General features: G+C 41.9%; 1 pseudogene; it reads left to right on the top strand.

Moving 5' to 3' along the window:
* The first annotated feature begins 5563 nt into the window (after positions 1–5563).
* The window catches only part of LOC149173158 (alanine--glyoxylate aminotransferase 2 homolog 1, mitochondrial pseudogene), a 36072-nt pseudogene continuing 35478 nt past the window's right edge, over positions 5564–6157 (top strand).

The following is a 6157-nucleotide window of genomic DNA, read 5'->3' as shown; positions in this document are numbered from 1 at the left end:
AAAATATACAGGTAAGGATGATTTGCACAAGCATCTGGCTCCTTGGATGAAAGCATGGGGAGAGGAACCACAACCCGAATGGGTGCACATATTCTGCCACACTTTGGATACTATTTCGACGAACTAGTACTTAGAAACATAGCTATGACATGGAACCACAAAGTGGGATGTTATGAAGGAAAGATTTTTGTTAACGTTCAGTTTTGAGGATGGATTCAAATGTATTGATGAAGCGTTATAGGAAATCAAGGTTGTGATATTCAGAACACCTGGAGATCCCGTCACATGGGTACAACCATACTGGAGTATGCAGCTACGCCATGCTTTAGAGTGCTACAATGTTACCACAGAAGAAGGCGAGGAAGATCCTAGGAATATCAGTATCCATAAGTCAGAGGAACAACTTGAAGTTGCCAAACCTAAGGCAGAAGTTCATGACATCTCAAAACCATTGAAAACCAAGTAAGTGAACATTGGGTCAGACGCACAACCAAAGTTTGCAAATATAGGTGATTACTAGGATGAGGACACAGTTGAAAAAGTTGCGGAGTTACTATGGGAATATCAGGACTTTTTTCCAACAAATTTCTCTGATATGAATGGAATAGTAGGTGATCTAGGTGTTATGAAGATCAATCTGAAGAAAGATGTGAAGCCAATAAAGCAGTGCCTGTACCGGTTGAATCCTAAGTACAAAGAAAAAGTGCGTGAAGAACTGGATAAGATGCTTGCAACAGGGATTATTGAGCTTGTAGAGGAATCCGACTGGGTTAGTCCTATGGTTGTTTAGGAGAAGAAGACAAAGGGCGAAATCTAAATCTACGTAGATCTAAGGAAGTTAAATGATGCCCGTGTACATGATCCATTCCCTACGCGATTCACAGATGAAGTCTTGGAAAATGTTGGAGGTCAATAAGCCTACTCTTTTACAGATGGGTTCTCAGGATATCACCAGATCAAGATCATGCCAGAAGATCGAAGTAAGACTACCTTTGCTACAAAATGGGGTTGTTTTCAGTATACAGTTATGCCCTTTGGACTTAAGAATGCCCTTGCGATCTTTTCTAGGGTTGAGGTCGCAGCCATTAAATAATTTATTCATAGGTTTTTGGAGGTTTACTTTGATGATTGGACTATGTTTGGATTAGTGAAAAAGCATGTTGCAAGTCTTCGCCTAATCCTGGATACTTGTAGGAAGTATCATATATCCCTTAATCTGAAGAAGTGCATATTTTTCATACCATATGGGATACTTTTGGGCCATGTTGTTTGTAAACAAGGGTTGATGCTGGACCCTGCTAAGATTGCATTGATTATCAATATGGAGCCTCCATGGAATGTAAAACAGTTGTGCACAATATTGGGCCATACATGATACTATAGAAATTACATCAAGGCATATGCACAGGTCATTGTGCCCATGGAAAAATTATTGAAGAAGGATGTGACTTTTGCTGGGATGATGATTTCCATAAAATCTTGGATGTGTTGAAGGAAAAAATGGTTACTGCACCTATTCTAGTGTTCCCGATTGGAAGAAAGAATTCCATGTACATGTAGATGCATCTGCATAACATTAGGAGTAGTGTTAACCCAACCAGGCGCTGGAGATATAGGCCAACCGATTGCATTTTCAAGTAGAAAATTGTCTAAGGTGGAGAAGAATTACTCAACCATGGAGCGTGAAGGGTTGGTGATGGTATATGCACTCCAGAAGTTCAGGCATTATTTGTTGGGTGCGCACTTCAAAATGTACATCGACCATTCTGCTTTGAAGTACCTGGTCAACAAGCCTGTATTGGGGGGGAGCGATTTGTAGGTGGTTACTATTATTTCAGGAGTACAAATTTGAGGTAGTTGTGAAGCCAGGGAGATTAAATTCTGGACCGGATCACCTCTTGTGGATTGAGAATGGCGAAGAACCTACAAGTATTGAGGAAGGCTTGCCTGATGTACAACTCTTTGTTGTACACATTGTAGATGAACACTTTGTAGATATAATCCAATTCTTGTCTACAGGTACAACTCCTGAAGGATATACGACATAGAAGAAAAAATAATTGGTGGTCAAGGCTGCAAATTTTTCTGTCATGGCAGGGAACTTGTATAAAATGGGCTTAGATGAAGTTCTGCGTAGGTATGTCCCAGATTATGAATGATAAAGTATCCTCACTGAAGCACATGGAGGAGTTGTTGGAGGACATTATGCAGGAAGAGCAATTGCGCAGAAGATCCTACGAGCTAGGCTATGGTGGCCAACTGTGCACAAGGATTCTAAGGAATATTGTAGAGCGTGTGATGTCTGTCAGAGGACTGGGAGGCCATATTGAAGGGATGCATTGCCTCTGAACCCACAAGTATTGCTACAGGCATTCGATAAATGGGCAATAGATTTCGAAGGACCTATTCAACCACTAGGAAAGAAGACAAGGGCACAATACATCATCGCAGAAACAAAATACTTGACTAGGTGGGATGAGGCACAACCCATGAAGGATTACAACATGACTGCAATTGTGAAGTTTATATTTGAATACATTTTGTCTAGGTTTGGCTATCATAAGATATTGATGAGCGATAGGGGTTCACATTTCCTTAATGAAACGATTGCTGCTTTGCTTGAGGAAATTCAGATGTACCATCAGAAAAGCACACCATATCATCCTCAAGCAAATGGCACAGTTGTAACCTTTAATAAAATCCTGGAGAAAGCTTTGACAAAGAGCTGTAATGCGAATAGGAATGATTGGGATGTGTGCATACCAGCTGTTCTTTGGGCGTATAGAACTACCTGTAAGAAGTTGACTAGACAGACACCATTTAGGCTGGTTTATGGACAAGAGGCAGTAATGCCAATGGAGTACATCGTGCCTAGTTTGCGGATTATTGTAGTAACAAAGATGGCCGATCAGGATATCATGGAGGAACGCCTCGTGCAGATAGTTGAGTTAGAAGAATAACGCTTTTTGGCAGGTTTTTATCAACAGGTGTAGAAGGCTCGAGAAAAGGCATGGCATGATCACTACATTAAGCAATACACCTTTAAAAGTGGAGATTTAGTATTGTTGTATGATAGCAAGTTTATGAAGTTTCCAGGAAAGTTCCAAATGCATTGGTTGGGACCATAGGTCGTTAAGGAAATTATAGATGGAGGTGAAGTTAAGCTAACAAAGCTGAACAGGGAGCTATTTCTAAGAATAATCAATGGGAGCCAGCTGAAGTTGTACAGGAGTGATCCAGACCCCGCGCAATGACTATACGAATGCAGGATAGTCTTAGTAATTTAGGAAATTGCAAGTAAGTGCAGTACTATAAACTACGCTTCTAGAAGGATAGTTTGGCGAAGTGAGAGGGTTGCACGATGATTAGCATAAAGGCACAGAATGGAGTTGTGATGAAGGAGTTGTGCTAGCATGGTGGGTCTTGCACAGCCTGGCCAAAAAGTAACCATTGACAACACTATAGATGATTGGATGGCTATTTTTCCATTAAAGGGAGTAGGGTGGGGGGGAGCATTTAAGGAGGATATATTTGGAAATATGCCACCAAAAGAGAATTAATGAATGGGATTTGGAGGGAATAGATGGATTGGAATTCAAAATGGGCTATAAATACAACATCCCGCTCCACATTCGAACACTCTACTTCTAGAGAAATTTCCTTGATATTTTGCGCTTTAGTTTATGCTAAGATGATTGCTGCATGTATGGAGGGGATTGGAAAGAGACACGAGAGAAGTTTTCAAAGCAAGGACTTGGGTGGGAGGAAAATTTACCTGAGTGGCAGAAGGAGTCAACTGTTACACGGCTTGAGCCAATGAAGTGGGCGACCACAATTGAGCACGTGATATTGATTAACATGTTGTGGGTGCCACACTTTAGCCGAAGCATCATTAATACTATTTGTGTGCACCAATTGTTGGTGTTGGTTTATGATGGGTGCCTCTGGCTAGGAGGGCCCATTCCAATTGATGACACACTAATCCATAGAATTAAATTTTTGCCTTATCAGGGTGAGAACTACGTAGATGCTTTTGTGGGACACACCAAGGACCAGTGCCATTAGGTATTGGACAAAGTACAATAGGGTCTGAAGGAATTGCAGGTCCAGACAAGGGTGATCCAGACGAGCGTGGGACAAGCGATCCTGAAGTAAGTGAGCGTGACAACCTCAACAAAAAATGTCACCACATACCTCTGCGCAATGTCGTTACCAGAGGGATCATTTCACGTTGAGACTTTAGAGGATAGGGTGCACCTATTGCATATGAAGAATTTGAGCCTAAAACTTGCAACGCTCCCCTTTCAGTCATTGCATGAGCTACATCAAGGAGTATTCGATGAGCTCAGGGTCCAAGAACAACGGGTATTACTAGTTATCAATGAAGTCAAGACTAAAAACCAACAAATGTTCGAGGAAAAGGGGCAGGTGCTCAAATAATGAGAAGAGGTCATTGCATGAAGTCAACAGCAATAGCACAAGTCTTCAGTGAGATTCATGAGCTCCAAATTGTAGAAAAAGTAGCCTTTGCAGAGAAAATTAAGAAGTTAGTTGTTGCGGTGAAGGAGTCAAAGGAGGAAATTAGAAAGGTCCGCTTTGAGCTGCAACTACAGATATCAGAGCTTCAACTTAAGCTGCAACCAACCACTCCTCCGGAAGTCAGAGAGTAGTGTGAGGCTACTATTAAAGAATATATGGCTACTCTGGAAGTTTCAGTCACGGACTGGAGCCAATTGTTTGAGCAAACGATGGAGATGTTGACCTCGCTGCAAGAGGATCCACACTTGTAAAAGATTGAAGAAGACATACGTGAGAAACAACTGCAATTTGATGAGATCAGAGTGACAACGTGGACCTTAGCACCTGTGAAAAGGTTCACTTGACTTCAAGAAGATAATTTCATCGAGACCGAGATTGATGAGATGTGTCGGAAGGCCTCGATTATGTCCTCAAGAACGTAGCCTTAGGCTGATGAGGCAAGCTAGTTGACACAGACCATTCAAAGTAAGTTGAAGGCTCTATAGCAGACGCAGAGAACCATGGGCCTTGCAGTTGAAGGTCCAACCAGAGAAATTGGTTGAAGAGGTTCAACATGCCGCTGTGCAGGGAAAAAAAGATCTTCAAGCCTTGAAGATTGAATTCAGTAGTCTATAAGCAAAGATTGAGGCAATGCCAGCAGAGTGACTCGGGACGAGTCACGACTTTGTGTTGGGGGCCTATTCGAACGGGGTCTCCTGGGGTCACATTTTTTAAAGTTTTGTCAATTATTTTAATGTCTCCGCATTTTGAGGAGCGGAGTGTGAGTAGCACAGATTGATAGGAGTCAAAGGGGATTTTAGAAGGTCAAAGCCCCTTAGTTTGTTAAGAGTCAAGTTTTTTTGTGACCGGCCCATGGTTCGAGACCATGGTATTGTAATAAAGAATCATATAAAAAGGAGTCATAGATGATCCAAAATGGATAAAAAAAAAAACCCTCTAAGTTTTCAAAAATAAAAAACTATCGCAAAGGATGAACCTTTGAAAATGGCAAAAAACACTATTGGGAGAGAAAAAACAAGAAGAAATGGTGAAAATAGAGTCTATCGGAGGCTTAAGCAACTTTGCACAGGAGCCGTCGGATCTGGCTGATCAACGGTCCAGAACTAATCGGCGTATCGAAGTCGGAGATGGCAGGCGGAGTCCATCGAAAGCGGCCTTATGGGGAATTGTGATTAAACGAAGGTCATTGATCTATGCGTGCAGATGAACGGTCCAGATCCACTCGCGCTATCGCATCGCTAATACACACACAGAAGGACTACTGGGGGCCCAAGGATTATGCGATATGCGATTGCGATATGCCGCATCACAAAATCGCATTGCAACAATACAGAGGAGTGGGGCCAATACACATGCGACTTGAGATAAAGCCAAACCTAATGGGTCTCATGGGTACAAATATATATATTTTTAGTTCCGTAAGGAAAGGGTTTTTCTATGTAAATTCGTGTTTTCGTTAAATAAACGAAAAACAAAGGAAATGTGAATGGAGCGATAAAATGGACCCAAAAGGGTATATACATGTAGCGATATATATTTTGAGTTCCGTAATGAGCGGGATTTCAAGCGGGCCTCAGGCGGTAGGCGGTATTGGATGGGCTCCGCCCGAGCCCATACA

This window comes from Pinus tabuliformis, chromosome 4_2 (assembly GCF_031772625.1).
Source record: "Pinus tabuliformis cultivar Carrire ecotype Pingquan chromosome 4_2, CPIR1, whole genome shotgun sequence".
NCBI lineage: Eukaryota > Viridiplantae > Streptophyta > Pinopsida > Pinales > Pinaceae > Pinus > Pinus tabuliformis.
This window is presented reverse-complemented; position numbering and strand designations above follow the sequence as displayed.